This window comes from Hyperolius riggenbachi, chromosome 4 (assembly GCF_040937935.1).
Source record: "Hyperolius riggenbachi isolate aHypRig1 chromosome 4, aHypRig1.pri, whole genome shotgun sequence".
Lineage (NCBI taxonomy): Eukaryota > Metazoa > Chordata > Amphibia > Anura > Hyperoliidae > Hyperolius > Hyperolius riggenbachi.
The window spans coordinates 318,069,608-318,086,441 of record NC_090649.1 but is presented as its reverse complement, the minus strand read 5'-3'; the positions used below and the strand labels follow the sequence as shown (position 1 = coordinate 318,086,441).

Below are 16,834 nucleotides of genomic sequence, written 5' to 3'. Positions count from 1 at the left end.
ATGATGAAGCATGGGGCTTGATTCACAAAACGGTGCTAACCGTTAGCACGGATTTTCGTGCGGTTTAGGGTGAAAACCGGTTTTCGCGCGCAAAAGTTCGTGTTCAAGCATTAATGCAAATTTATCGCACAAACGCGAAGTTAACGTGCAAAAAAACGCGAACGTGAATTTCTGCGTGCGAAAAACGTTATCACGCAAAATTTTGCGTGAACCACTTTTCACAGCGTGTTAACAGTTAGCACCATTTTGTGAATCAAGCCAATGTGGTGTGAATAGGAGAAAAATGACCATGGCCAGCACTCAGCCGAGCCACATTAGATTCTAAGCAGAGGCAGACTCGACTGGTAAACTTGACAAATAACTTTCTAGGCATAAAACTATGAACATAGGATTCATTACAAAAACAACTGTAATTGTTTACAGTGACAACCTAGAAAGTGTACAGGTGTCCTCTGACCCCAGCCTCTTCCCCACCTGCAATCTGTTTACATCAAGCAAGCCCTCAAAAGCCTTCTAGTGTGTCCATTTCCCCTACATATGAATAACACTTTTGACATATGTATACTACTTTTGACATGTTTAATAAAATTGTTCATTTAAAGGAAGAAAAACAAACAAACGTGTTGGGATTGTGTTTTTTGCAGATTGATTAAGTTCCAATTCAATACTGTAATCAAAATCTTGTTAGGCAGTTATCTTATTATGGGTTAATGGCAATGTTGTCAAGCTGGGTGACATCTCCTCTTGACCAAGGGTCACCAATACTGGAGCCCCACAAGTGTCTTGTCACTGATTCTGTTCTGCCTCTACATCAATAACTGCAGACTCTGTCAACATAATCAAATTTGCTGATGACACTACCATTCTAGGCCTTGTAACGAAGAACAATGAGTAGGCCTACAGTCAGAAGGTTGATAGCATATGCCATGCAGATAGCATATGCAGATGATCACCAATTTTGGAAAGCATGCCCCCACAACAATCTCCAATGACCTGAGCTGGTAGACCAACACCCTCTCCAGAATAACGCCCAGAAGAGACTATTCAATCCTTTGCCACCTTAGGCTGCAGCTGTTGTTGCTGTATCCTGGTTGATGTTATTGATAAACTGTTTATTGATACACCGTCTCCTGTATGATGGCCCGCTTATTCTGCTACTTTGCTGTTTTTTAAGCACATCTTAATTGATACTTTAGGTCCTGTATGTTCCCTGTAAGTGGCAAAACCAATTTCAAACACAACCCAATCGTGCTTGGTGTTTAAATGGATTCAATACAGCAAAATTCATTTTTTTAAACAAGTTTCTTTGCGTAATGTTCAAGCTACTGCTGCAAGCATTGTATCTGAACAAAGCAATGTGTATGCTTCAAATATCGCTGTTCCATAAAGCTTGCAGTCTAATATTTATAAACAACGTGTAGCCTAGACATGTAGCCCAGTGGGTCCCCAATAAAGCAACAAAGAGTCCCTGCTTAAAATAGAATCCTCCTTTTCCTTGTTAAATGTAATGCTAACATATCATGAGTGTAATATCTGCAGACAAACCACTGCAGACTCTCCCGAGATACATCTATAACATTAAGTGTAAATTATAAGGGCAGCCAGGCAATAAATTCTTCTGAAGGCTTGACTGTTTCTAAAAGTCAGCTTCCTTCAGGGTTTATAATGCGGCTGATTACATGAGTGTAAAGAAGATGCCCTGTAAATTAAACTAACTCAAAAGAGTAAAAAGCACTCATTAACAAGTCATTAGTTCAAAGATATACAGTATATTCTAGTCTAACTGCTGCCTTATTCTCTGGCATTTAGCATCCATCCGATTTAGACAGAGGGCTGAGGACCTATTTATAAAGAATGGCAAGATTGACATTTGTTTGTTATCCAAGTTTAAAAATATGATGGTCACTCACATAGGGCTTGATTCACTAAACTGCGCTATTTTTTAGCACGCGTAAGTATTAGCGCGCATGCTCAATCGTGCGTAATTATGTACCTGCGTTGTAGAGCGCGCAGTATAGCAATTACGGTACTTATGCACGTAAATTATAAAGTGTGCGGTCATTCCAGATGTAGTTAATTGTGCGCACAATTTGTTACAATGTGATGTGATTTGTAAAAATGACACATTGCATTGCATTAGCTTTTATAATCACTAGCGCTTAAAAAGCTCTTGCAGTGTGAATCAGTCCTAAAGGTATATACACACATCCAAGTTTGATTGGACAATCAGTGTCTGTTTTCAAACCTTTATGTAGTATCATTTTTTTCAGGTAATCACTCAAATGATGTTGCTAAAGTAAATTTTCCAATAAAAAATTGTATGTGTGTACCAGCCTTAAAGGGAACTTGAAGTCAGGCTTCCATGGTTATTTTAATTTTAACCAATACCAGTGGCCTGGCTGCCCTGTTGATATATTTGGCTGATACAAATTTATGTGAACGATTACATTTGTTCAACTGTGAGGGGAAAAAACACCATGTAATTGCTAAATACATTGACCCTAGGAGGAACATGGGGTGCAGTGGTGGGAGACAACTTTGGGTCCAGTAGCACAGGAGCCCCTGCAGAGCCCATAGGCCCTGGGACAAATGTCCCCTTTGCTTCTTTGCCAGCTCTGGGCAAGACAGCTTCCAAGTGTCCCCAGTAGTGTGTCCCAGCTTCACAGTATCCCCAGCCAGCAGTGTTTTAAATTTAGGTGATCAATCAAATTTTTCAAACTAAACCATCGAAGTTCACAGTATGCATTCATAGCAGACACACATTACACACCACAAAAGACAAACTACACAGTATCCACATGTTACACTAACTACAGTGATATTTAGGCAACAAAAGTTATGCTTGCCGTTTAACACATATGTATAGCAGCTGTTAGGGGGACCTAACATACTTACCGTATTTTTCGGACTATAAGACGCACTTTTTCTCCCCCAAAAGTGTGTGTGTGTGTGTGTGGGGGGGGGGGGGGAGTCAGTGCGTCTTATAGTCTGAATGTACCACCAGCGCCTATGTTTTTCCTCTGTCCCCCTGTGTCTGACAGTGACCACCATCCCTGTGCGTGGTTTCCCACCCATGTGTGCAGTGTTCCTTCTATGTGTGCAGTGTCCCTTGTCCCTATGTCCGATGTCCCCCTGTGTAAATTGCCTCATTTCCCTGTCCTTGCGTCTGATGTGCCTGCATCTGATGTCCCCGTGTCCAGTGTGTCCCCCCATCTGATGTCCCCATGTCCGGTGTCCCCAATCTGATGTCCCCGTGTCTGGTGTCCCCAATCTGATGTCCCCCTGTGTCCCCGCATATAATGTCCCAGTGTCCGGTGTCCCCGCATCTGATGTCGCCATCCCTAAGTTTGCTGTCCCCCGTGTCCAGCATACCATGTTTTCCCAGACTCCTCAATCCGCAGCGAGCAGCTCCAATGATGGAAGTGGCCAGCGACCAATCAGGCGGGGGGCGCTGCCCCAGACCGCCAATCGCAGCGCTCACTTCTCCTGCTTCTTCTTTTTACAGGGCCCGGTAGTCCCGCGGGCGGGATCATTCGGGCCAATCACGGTACAATGTGGGCGGAGCTTCACCCGGTGCCTGTATTGGGCTGTGACAGCACGGCTTTCCACCATGCGGATTTAGCGTGTATCCTGCCGCTAAGCACTGCCACGCTGTGTTTCTGGGCTGCACGTGGTGGGTAGAGGCAGATGGCGAATTGACTGCGGCACAAGCGTCAAGTTGGAGAGAAGCAAGCAGGTCAGTCTCTGCATAATAGCAGACAAAGCCATTGATCTCACCCTCAACAGCACCTTGGGTGCTGTTAAAAGCCATCAGAAGCAGTAAGCTTTGTAACTGGCAGTCTGGGGCAGCGCCCCCCACTTGATTGGTCGAGGGCTGCTTTCTTATTAGCCTGAGGAATGGGGGGAGAAGCTATGGTATACAGGACACAGGGGGACACTAAATGCAAGGATGGGGACACAGTAGGCTTGAAAGATAAATCGAATTTAAATCGATATCGCGATCACCAAGATCACAATTTCAGAATCGTCAAAGCGGCGAATATCGCGATCACGTCATTTCCACATGAGGAAGTTTAAAGAAGCGCCTTCAAACTTTCCCAAAGTCCCAGTGCCCGCAGCGTTGGACATACCTTCCATCCTCTATCGCCCTCTGCCGCCTCTTGTGCTTGGCAAAACTTCAGGGTCCTGTATGTCACATGATATGCAGGAAGTATGCCGTTCATTAGAGCCTGCAGGAGGCAAAGTGGATAGACAGGCATCGCTGGACTCGTGTTTGAAGCAAGGACTGATGCAACTTGGGGGACAGAGGAGGCACAGAGAAAGACAGCGTGGGCACAGAGACACAAAGGAGGCAAGAGAGACCCAGAGGAGGCATGAAGAGGCAAAGGGGGCACAATGAGAGACGGGGACAGAGGGGGAACAGACAGGCACAAAGGGGGGGAACAAAGGGGGGGGAAGGAATTTTTCCCTTTTGGGGGTAATTGGACCATGCCTTGTGGGGGGGTTTTCGCCTTCCTCTGGATCAACAGGGATATGCAAGGGAGCAGGCTGGAGTTATACTTTATACTGTTTGAACTCGATGGACGTATGTCTTTTTTCAACCAAAATAACTATGTAAAAAGCTTGATTTTAAGGAAATTGTGAATCGAAATCGTAATTTTGGACAGAAATCGCTCAATTCAATTTTTTCCTAAAATCGTTCAGGCCTAGGACACAGTACACAGGGACAGGACACAGGGAGACACCACACACAGGCATGTGATGCAGGGGGACACCACACACATTGATGGGACACAGGGGGACACCACGCACATTAATGGGATGCAGGGGGACACTGCAAACAGGGACTGATACATGGGGGACACTGCACACATGGATGGGACACAGTACACATGGGTGGGAAACAGGAGGACACAACACTCATGGGTGGGACACAGGGGGACACCACACACATGGATGGTACACTGCACACATGGATGGGACACGAGGGCACTGCACACAAGGATAGGGCATAGGGGGACACTGCACACAAGTATAGGGCACAAGGGGACACTGCAGACAAGAATGGGACACAGAGGGACACCGCACACAGGGATGGGACAAAGGGGGACACTGCACACATGGATGGGACACTGCACACATGGATGGGACACTGCACACATAAATGGGACACTGCACACATAAATGGGACACCGCACACAGGGACTGGGACACAGGGGGACAGAAGATGACAGGGGTGACAATAGAGGACAAGGGGGCAGAGGAGGACACATGAGGCACAAGGGAAACATAATTGGGGGGGGGGGGGTCCCTAAGACGTCCCTGACCTATGGACGCATCAGGTTTAGTATTTTTCTTTTTTTGCCTGCTTTTTGTCCCCTAAACCTAGGTGCGTCTTATAGTCCGGAGCGTCTTATATATGTTATATATTAAATACGGTACTTGCCCAGCATAAAGCTATTCTGAAGCAGGTGGACATGACCAAACCTTATCTAGGACAAAAACAGCTGAAAAATGTTAAGGAGTAGTACCACTTGAACCTCGCCAATTATGCGCACTATTACGTGCACTAATAACAGCAGTGTGCGTAACAGCTAGATTATGCGCATTAAAAAGTTCAGTGCAAGTAATAGGAGTTTAGCGCGCGTAATATTGTACGTAATGAACATTGCACACTAGCGCTGCTGACTAGCGCAGTTCAGTGAATCAAGCTCATAATTCCTTATTTATAAAAGGGTGGTCATATTTTGCTCACTGGCAATTAGTGATGGATTGCCAGTACCATAATTCTCTGAAATTGGCAATCCACTTGAATTGAGTAACATATTTAGAGTCACCACCTTTACACCTCTAGAACAGGCCTTAATATCACAGACTAGGATTGTGACCCTGTACTGCCACACTTTAAAGCCGCAACCTAAAGCAAATTGGCAAACAGGGTTTGACGTTTCACACGTCACTATTTTCTCCTATAGCCTGGTGGGGAACACTATCTGGCATCCTAAAAAGTGACAATAAAGATGGTGAATGGTAGTTACGTTAAATGACAGATGACTGATAATGTTATAAAAATTAGGAACCTGCTGACAAGTTGTTGTTTTTTTGAGCTATCACTACTTTTACAAATATGGCAATCTTAAAAGTGCTGTAATTAGCACCATTCTAGAAAAACTCTTGTCCTGATGGGGTTTTTTTTCTCTTTTTGCGAGATTTCCAGATCTCCATATCTCTGCAATCGCGCCTATGATCACTTTTTCTCAGAGAAATATTTTCCGTGCTGCCGAAAATATAATTTAATTGGGAATGCGCCCATCGTGTGGAAGAAAAAAAAAATCTGTCCAATTTTAAAAAGAGTAAATAACAAGCAAACAGAATGTGCAGGAACACATAAAAATTCAGATTCAGGAAATTGACTTCATTGACAACTGCATTGGGGAGCATTTCCCGTGTGCGGCAAACCATTGCGTGACTCTAACAAGTGTGTTCCCTGCCTTAAATATCGTGTCAAGAAATGTTTAGATGGAATGTAAGACCACTCACAAGGCAAGTTATACACCTTGGATACTGCTATGCTCACAGACGATTATTATTTTTTTTTTTTTTGTAACACTAATTTTTATTTCAGCTTATGCAAAGATCTGTACAAACTGTTAACATAAAATAGTATGCACAATAACACATGGTAGGTAAACTTAGTGATTACAGAAATCAAAAGTATGGGTGCATTTGGAGAAAATTAGACCAGGTGTTCAGGCAAAAGTCCATGTCCATGACTGTAGACTGTTTCAGAACGGAGACACTGTTGATTTCCAAGTTTGCCAGAAAGGAAAAGGAGGAGAGGAGATTTGACATGGTAACATTTGTACAATCATGTATATTGGAAGTATAGTCGAGAAAGAAACGTTAAGCTACTATCTTCAAAAACAGAAAACAAGGGATCCCCAAAGTTGGTCTTATTTCTTAACCTAGAGACTGTTAAGGTGGAACAAAAAAAAAAAAAAAAAAAAGAAAAATTTGCTCTGGTTGGTTCTCTAGTTTATATGAAATATATGTAGGCCATAGAAGTAAGGTGTGGTGAGCCCTGTGGATGGTCATGGTATCTGGGGGTAGCTCAGGAAAGTCAGTCGTTGGGAAAGTGATTATCCCATGGACCCCAAATCTTGTCGAAGCGTATTTCAGTATCCCTGAGGGTAGCTGTGAGTTTTTCCATTAGCTTAATCCATTGGAGTTTAATTATAACTTCAGAGAGCTCTGGAGGAGCTATTTTTTTCCAATTTGAAGAAATGGATAATCTAGCTGCGGTAATTAGGATTCTTTCAAATTTATGAATGTGAGGGAGGGATTTGCCTAAAAGCATGATAGTGGGGTCCAGGGGTATAGTCCCGTCCAAAACCTGGAAGATTCATTTTTGAATTTCCTGCCAAAAGGGATTAGAACAGGGCATGATCAAAAGATATGCTCTAAAGATCCTGCGTGGCCGCAACCTCGCCAGCATAACACAGACTATTATTTTTAATATGAAAAAACGAAATTCCTAATCATTCCTAATCTAGTCACATTAAGAGGTTGGTCATAGGTCATGCAGGATTATAGTCTCAAAAATATCAAGCAGGCTTTTTTATTATGTATACATTTCAGCAAAAACATTTTTGAAAATAAAAAATGACCTTTTAACACATTACTAAAATGTTTGCCAATGCATAGTTATGCTAGGTAGCCTAATCTACCATAGTTAGTGTTATGTGACTGTTTACGTAGGTATGATACCATTTTTACAATGTTTTTCTACCTATGATTTTTTTAAAGAAACATTGAACACAGCGTTTCCTATTTACAAATGCTGATTTGCTCCTGGAGATTTTTTTTTAGAACACTAGAATTTGCGGTTATGAAAGAACAAATGATTTTGGGGTACATGTCTCAGTGTGGACACTTGGTCCATTGGCCGTTCTTAAAGATGCAATTTCCTTTTTCATTTGTATAACTGCCTGATACATCAATGAGACAAAAAGGTAGTGTGAAATCTCCCCAACTAGGACACAGACTGGTATGCAATCTGCCCCTCGTAAAAAAATGAGAATAATATGTATAATATTTAAATTATGCACAGCATCTAATACAACTAATAAATACAAACTTAGCATGTCTAATTAGCATAGGTCTAGCAGCCCTTTTCTTATGGCATTCAGCATGATTTCCTAGTACTATGTAAAGTTCATGTTCATCAGTCAGAGGAGTGAGAACAATGAGAGACAATTGGCGATAGGTTGCTATGGGTTGCTGCACTTTGCTGTCTGCCTGACTGAACAAAGACTACCAGGATTTATTATGAAAACACAAACACAAAATTGAATTAATAAAAGTCTTTTAGGACGGCTTGACATTCGCAACAGACTGAAGGCACTACTTCTGACAACTGGGTAACAAAGAGATTGTAAAGGGTTCAATGAAGAGTGATAACAAGGAAGCAATCACTAGTACTCACAAACTTTCCACAACAATGGCGTGAATGTCCCATCTCCTAATAGACAGGAGGGATCTGGCTCTGACAATGCAGGAAAGGACAGGGGGGATCTGGTACTGGTAATGCAGGAAACGACAGGGGGGGGGGGGGTGTTCTAGCTCTGGTAATGCAGGAAAGGACAGAGCAGATCTGGCTCTGGTAATGCAGGAAAGGACGGGAGGGGGGGGGGGGGGTCTGGCTCTAGTAAAGCAGGAAAGGAGACGTGGGGTCATTCTCTGGTAATGCAGGAAAGGACAGGGGGGATCTGGCTCTGGTAATGCAGGAAAGGACAGGGGGGATCTGGCTCTGGTAATGCAGGAAAGGACAGGGGGGATTTGGCTCTAGCAATGCAGGAAAGAACAGGGAGAATCTGGCCCTGGTAATGAAAGAAAGGACGGGGGGGGGGCATCTGGCTCTGGCAATGCAGGAAAGGACAGGGGGGGGGGGTGATCTGGCTCTGGTAGTATAGGAAAGGACAGGGGGATCTGGTTCTGGTAATGCAGGAAAGGACAGGGGGGGGGGGGTATCTGGCTCTGGTAATGCAGGAAAGGACAGAGCAGATCTGGCTCTGGTAATGCAGGAAAGGACAGGGGGGTCTGGCTCTGGTAATGCAGGAAAGGAAAAAGCAGATCTGGCTCTGGTAATGCAGAAAAGGACAGGGGGGGGATCTGGCTCTGGTAATGCAGGAAAGGACAGGGGGGATCTGGCTCTGGTAATACAGGAAAGGACAGGGGGGGATCTGGCTCTGGTAATGCAGGAAAGGACAGGGGGATCTGGCTCTGGTAATACAGGAAAGGACAGGGGGATCTGGCTCCAGTAGTGCAGGAGAGGACGGGGGGGGGGGGGTAATCTGGCTCCGGTAGTGCAGGAAAGGACAGGGGGATCTGGCTCTGGTACTGTAGGAAAGGACAGGGGGATCTGGCTCTGCTAGTGCAGGAAAGGACAGGGGAGGTCTGGCTCTGGTAATACAGGAAAGGACAGGGGGGATCTGGCTCTGGCAATGCAGAAAAGGACAGGGGAGGGGAATCTGGCTCTGGTAATGCAGGAAAGGACGGGGGGGGGGGTCTGGCTCTGGTAATGCAGGAAAGGGCAGGGGGAGGGATCTGGCTCTGGTAATGCAGGAAAGGACGGGGGGGGGGGATCTGGCTCTGGTAATGCAGGAAAGGACAGGGGGGGGGGTCTGGTAATACAGGAAAGGACAGTGGGGATCTGGCTCCAGTAGTGCAGGAAAGGACAGGGGGGGGGTGTCTGGCTCTGGTAGTGTAGGAAAGGACAGGGGGATCTGGCTCTGGTAATGCAGGGAAGGACGGGGGGGGGGGAGGGGGATCCGGCTCTGGTAATACAGGAAAGGACAGGGGGGGATCTGGCTCTGGTAATGCAGGAAAGGACAGGGGGGATCTGGCTCTGGTAATACAGGAAAGGACGGGGGGGGGGGGATCTGGCTCTAGTAATGCAGGAAAGGACAGGGGAGATCTGGCTCTGGTAATACAGGAAAGGACAGGGGGATCTGGCTCTAGTAGTGCAGGAGAGGACGGGGGGGGGGGGGGAGGGGTAATCTGGCTTCGGTAGTGCAGGAAAGGACAGGGGGGATCTGGCTCTGGTACTGTAGGAAAGGACAGGGGGAACTGGCTCTGCTAGTGCAGGAAAGAAAAGGGGAGGTCTGGCTCTGGTAATGCAGGAAAGGACAGGGGGGGGATCTGGCTCTGGTAATGCAGGAAAGAACAGGGGGGGGGATCTGGCTCTGGTAATGCAGGAAAGGACAGGGGGGGGGGGGGGGGATCTGGCTCTGGTAATGCAGGAAAGGACAGATGTTTCACTTGCTGTGAGTCTTGGGGAGCCGACTGAGCAGCAGGTAAGGCTAGGATTTTCACATCATCAGGCTCAATTTCATGACAATTTAGCACCAATAAACTGATACTACATCAGAATGTACACAATAATTTGTTCATGCCACCTTTGGCCTTTAAACACCTTTAAGTGATTAACTTCAGGTAGGCTGTTTTGCTTTGAAATCTCTCAGTAGCGTTGTGAATCATATCACAAATCAAAACAGGCTTTCCAGGCACTGTGCCATGTGTAAGAAGTTCTGGAGAGGTAAAGGCCTGTGTATTCCTGCTAAGCCCGGACCCCCACAGCCATGTCCCAGAGTCAGCCCCCAACTCCAAGTTCCCTGCATGCAGACTATTCTAAGACATTGAACTGCTGGGAATTTTACAATGACTTTGCAAAAATGGAAATCATGACTGCTTACACTTGCACATTTCCAATCACAAATACACAGTATATGACCCATTATTCCTATTCAGTAAGCAGCTACGAGAGGGTGATTAAGACAATCAATCTATCAATGAATGCTTGGGTTGTCACAAGAATAGCTGGATGAGGAAACAGTTAATACTAGAGATGCATGTAGACAGACTTACCCAAGGTCATATTAAAAAGACACACATTCCAAGCCAATGACTTCTGCAGCAGAAAATTTCAGCACTAGGCTGAATCTGCCGTTGTCACACGGCTAAATGCAGAGAAATCACAACCATATAACATCCGAGGTGAAATGTTAGTCTCACCCTCTGTCATGGTATCCTCTCCATAGACTGTCCACACACCGTTCCCCCGAAAGAAACGTATCAGTAAAGCCTGCATCTTCTTACACTGCAGTCTTGTGTCTCCAGCCATTCAATGTATGCAACAGACTTGAAATCCTTGTTATTCATTCCCAAGAGATAAGAGGAGGAAAAATAGCTAAACTGCAACCGTGCCTCCCATCAATCATAAGTCACTCAGTGTGATACAGGGCGCAGGAGGAGACCTACTGATGTCAGCGAGTCACTAGAGAAAATACCCACTGATGACGCATATCCAGGCATAAAAATAGCTACAGGGCCCCCATAGGGAATCTTCAACAGACACATTTAGCTAGGCTTACTAAAGACCTGCAGCTCTGTAGTGGCAGTGCAGTGTTTGAACTCTGCAGCACACAGAGCAATGTGCAATGGCCGAACATAGCTATCTGTATATTGTGTCACAAACAGCAGGACATCCTACACTCCTATTATGAGCAGTGCCTATTTTACCTGATTGCCACTTGCCAGGACTGTGCTATCACCTGTTTCAAGGCGGTTGCTTTATGATCACTTAAGCCATTTACAATGTTTCTATAGGAATCACAATTCAGCAATAAGAAATGTTTTTTCAATGAAAATACATATATACACACCCATGATTATTCAGAAGTCAATCTAAAGTTGCTTGGCTATGATGCTGATTCTCTACCTGTAATATGTCAGGCAGATCAGGGTTTCTGACTCCTCTGGTTATGTCTGCTTGTTTGAATTGTGTGGCAAAAGAGCATCATGGCAATCATGTAGCTGGCATTATTTAAAAGGGAATAAAGATAGCAATACCTATATTATTTTACTACAGGGCTCCTTTTAGATCCTAACTACTACTTAAAGGGCCACTATTGCGAAACATGTAGGCAGTTAAAATCTGACAGAACCAACAGGTTTTGGGCCAGTCCATCTCCTCATGGGGGATTCTTTGTTCTTAGCAGCATTTCCTGAACAGCAGTTTAACTGCCAAAATAGTAAGAGACCAGCCAGCCTCTCTTCTTACTTGCACGCTATTTTGTCAGTTAGACCTTGCAACTGCTGTTCAGGAAATGCTATTGAAAACAAAAAAACCCTGAGACTCCCCATGAAGAGATGGACGGGCCAGAAACCTGTCAGTTCTGTCAGATTTTAACTGCCTACTTTTTTGCGATAGTGGTTCTTTTTAATGACAAAGGTCATTACTATGACTTACTCATGTGAAAGCTTAGGCACCACCATGAAAGGTTTAAGGGTTAGGCACCACCTTGGGCAGGTTAAGGTTAGGCGCCGGGGGGATTAAAGTTAGGGTTATATTCTAATAGTGGCTACATCCAGTGCCTTTTATAAATGGAACCACACTCATTGGCTACAAACAGGCGCCCTTTTATAAACAAAATCATGTTTATTGAATATATACGGTGCCCTTTTATAATGAAATCATGTTTATTGGCTATATCCAGCACCCTTTTATAAATGAAATCATGTGTATTGGCTATATCACGTGCCCTTTTATAAATAAAATCATGTTGATTGGCTATATCCAGCACCCTTTTATAAATTAAATCATGTTTATTGGCTATATCTGGCACCTTTTTACAAACAAAATCACATTAATTGGCTATATCCGGGGGCCCTTTGATAAACAAAATCACATTCGTTAGCTAAATGCAGCGCCATTTTATAAATGAAATCATGTTTATTGGCTATATCTGGTGCCTTTTTATGAACAAAATCATGGTTATTGGCTATATCTGGTGCCCTTTTATAACCAAAATCACGTTTATTGGCTATATCTGCCGCCTTTTTATAAACAAAACTACATTTATTGGCTATATCCGGTGCCCTTATATAAACAAAATCATGTTTATCGGCTACATCCTGCACCCTTTTATAAACGAAATGATGTTTATCGACTATATCTGGCGCCCTTTTTTCCAGGCGTCCTTTTTACATGTACGCAATTTTAATGACTTTATTGAAGCTTAAATCATTATGCAGAAGGTCTTTTTTTGTGGGGCAAAATGTATCCCCAGCCAATAAAATAATACCAAACTAAAGATACTTTAGCTGTTGGATCTATTCATATGTAGTGCTTAAACATCATTTATAAATTCTGCATTTCTTCGTAATGATTAGCACAAAAATTCCCAGGAGCGTCTTCCAATAGAGGAAAAAAAAAGTCTACTTAAATAATTTTAATGATATAATCCTTTAAGAGTTTTAGTATGTTTTTCCTCGAAACAGATAGGAAATAGAAAGACAAACTGTAGCTGACCACATGAAAATCATAATGATTGATTACAGAGGAAGACATTATGCATTACATATGGACTTGTTGCATGCCTTTATACCTCCAATGCCTATAAAAATGCGACTCTCCAAACTAGAGCAATCATGCATAATCAGGTCCCTTACTCCTTATTAAAACATAAAAAAATTAGGAAGACGAGGTGAGTCCGATCATCTTTATTTCAGTTGTTATCACCATGGTGCTTGTCAGTAAGTAGATAGTGCTAGAATAACAGATTCATATTTTGGCAGGTCAGAAGCTGCATTGAGTTATATGTTCTTTCCATTCTGTATGGATTTTATCCAGGAGCACCTATACCCCAAAGGCATACAGCCACATTAGTTGGTTCACATCGCCACCTTCCCCCAAATTCACATAGCGATGGAATACAGTGGTCTTGGATTTAGAATGTCTTTATTTTCCATCCATGTGCAGGTAGGTTCTTAAATCTGCACCATAAAACTGTTTAATAGTTACATAGTAACTATTAAACAGTTTTATGGTACAGATTTAATAATAAATTTAAAAATAGATTGTCCACACAGAGCCCTTATTGCTATTACCAAGGCCATGATGTTTTCTTCTCCTGCGCATGGCAGGAAATTAAGTCCTAGCACAGATCTAGCCTGAGACAGCAAGGCAAACAAAGTTTCACAAGATCTGAGAGAATGGCTCACTGCAAATATGTGCATGCACAACTCCTGCTACTCCCAAAAATAAAATGTCTGCATGGGCTTGAGAAATGAATGGAATGTGGAAAGGCATCTTATTAAGTGCGGAGATAAGGTACAAGAATGTTACAGGTTTCATTATTATTGTCGCTGAGCTGTAACAAGTAAGCAGATCAACAGGTTGCTACAGTTGAACAATATATCTTACATCAATCCTCCTAAAAAAGACACTAAGGAAAAGCATGTAATGGTTTTGATAATGTGAACAATTTTTACATCTCCAACTGGTTGGTCATGATCATGTGATCATAAACGTTTCCTGATTTCTGGGAAAGTGAAATGAGATGTACCGTTTCTTCACTTGATGATCACATGCTTCTGCCCAATTTCTCCTTTAAAGAGAATCTGTATTGTTTAAATCGCTCAAAAGTAAACATACCAGTGCGTTAGGGGACATCTCCTATTACCCTCTGTCACAATTTCGCCACTCCTCGCCGCATTAAAAGTGGTTAAAAACAGTTTTTAAAAGTTTGTTTGTAAACAAACAAAATGGCCACCAAAACAGGAAGTAGGTTAATGTACAGTATGTCCACACATAGAAAATACATCCATACATAAGCAGGCTGTATACAGCATTCCTTTTTAATCTCAAGAGATCATTTGTGTGTTTCTTTCCCCCATGCACTGAAATTTCAGGCTGCTCTTTTCTTCCTGCAAACAGCTTTGCCCTTGTTTGTAATTCCTCAGTATGTGAAAGCCCAGCCAGCTCAGAGGACGATTTATCCAGCTGATTAGAGCAGCTTCTCTATCCTCTCTTATCTAAATAACACACAGGCAGTGTGCATAGAGGGGCCAGAAAGGGTGAGTTCATAGCAGAACCACAACACTGAAGAACTTGGCAGCCTTCCAGACACAGGCCGACAAGTCTGACAGGGGAAAGATACATTGATTTATTACAGAGACTGTCATAGTAGAAAGTGCTGCAGTTAGCCAGAACACATTAGAATAGCTTTTGGAACATGTAGGATGATAAAAAACAGGATGCAATTTTTGTTACGGAGTCTCTTTAAGGAAGAGGGTGGATGTTAAATTCTGTATTCCTCTTGCCCATGGTTTCATTTACCAGAAGCTTCTATGATCCTGCACCCTACCGATGCTCATCAGGACCTCTTCTTCTTAGTGGCTGTGCCACCGTCCATGTATGAGCATGGCCAAACTGCTCAAGTGTAAATACGGCCTGCTCCTGTGCCATAGCACAAAGCCACTCATGCACAGCTGTTTCTTCCGTGCATGAGCGGACCAGAGCTACAGCACAGGCCGTACTTGCCCCTACACAGTGCAGCCGCGCTCATACAGTTTTGTACACAAGGCTTGTCTATATGTTCGGAGGATCCCAGTGCTGGAACGGCGAGGTCAAGGGGGTGGGGGAAGCCTCTGGATGATCCAGAGGCTTCCCTCTACAGAAGTATCTATCTTTTCCCTTTTTTTGACACAGGTACACTGTAAAGCAGACCTGAACTGAAAATAAACTGATGAAATAATGATTTGTATTTACAGGTATGCAGTCTCAAATTCCTGCAGTCTCAAATTCATATGCTCAGTTTAAGAGCTGCAGTTTTATGTGTGAAATATAAACAGCAGCCATAGATGTGAGGCAGGATCTGGTTAATTCATCTCCCAGTGCACATATAAATTTTACCAGCATTTGCTCCATCTACATAACGCACATTGCGTACATATGCTTGTCAGGTCCAACTTCCGGGTGCTTCAGTTTCCTCCCACAACATGCCATGTGGCTATAAATGCACTATTGATTCAATTTTTCAGGGGGAGAACAGTGACAGATGTGAATGATTTTATGTACTTAGTCATTTTAAGTATAATATGTTGTTGTTATACAGTATAAATACATAGAAAGTTTGTATCTGCTGAGAGCTTTTCCCATTCCTGTGGTCCCCACAGCAACAGCTAGCTGCAGAGATGTATCAATAGGGACAGCTGCAGACATATCCAGTAACTTGGCTATCTGGAACAAGAGGGCTAAGTGTAACAGGCCTACCATAAGAGAACAGCCCTTAGCAAAGTAGATAAGCACTGAAGCAAAGGAAATCCAGTGTACACCTCTAAACAAAAGGACCTGAGCATATATTACATCAATACACAAATAACAAAAAGTGCACTAGAAATTCAATCAGCATGACAATTCCATCAAAAGTGGAGAAAAAAGAGCGCTCCATAGTGTAACACTGCTTTAATAAAACAAATTGCGCAAATTAAAATACACTTACTAGATGTAAGATGAGTAAAAGCATGTAGTTAGGCTAAAGGTGGCCACACACGATACAATAAAATGATCCGATTTTACAGTAATTCGATAAAAACGATCGTATCTCTCGAAAAAAATCGAAAGCTTTTTTTCATTCGACTGAAAAATTCGATCAGATTTCCCGTTTTTTTCAATTTAAATCGATCCGGAATGCCAGATATTTCTCTTCAATCCCTACTAAAGATTGTATGGTGTGTTTTGGATTGTTAATTTATTAATATACACACACTAGCAATTTTCTCTGAGTTTCCAATCATTTTTATCATAATTGAGGAAAAAATTGAACATATGTGTGTGGTACATTGGTCATATTTTTGAAATGTTACAATCAGTCAGAAAAATGTATTGCAATTCCTAAATCGAACAGATATTTAAAAAATTGTATGGTGTGTGGCCATCTTAAGAGCCTTAAGATCCTTCCTAGGTGGGAACACCCTCAGACTGCCGTGG

At 43.1% G+C, this 16,834-nt stretch overlaps 1 protein-coding gene across 4 annotated transcripts in view; it reads right to left on the bottom strand.

Moving 5' to 3' along the window:
- Positions 1–16,834, bottom strand: part of HIVEP2 (HIVEP zinc finger 2) — a 258,918-nt gene that overhangs the window by 148,359 nt on the left and 93,725 nt on the right. Inside the window, exon 1 of one of the 4 annotated variants that reach the window (XM_068231707.1) lies at positions 11,074–11,279. The exons of the other annotated variants lie outside the window; for them this stretch is intronic. The gene's annotated coding sequence lies outside the window, so the exon portion shown is untranslated. Of the gene's footprint in view, positions 1–11,073; positions 11,280–16,834 lie in introns of those variants that run through there. 4 annotated transcript variants of the gene reach the window in all.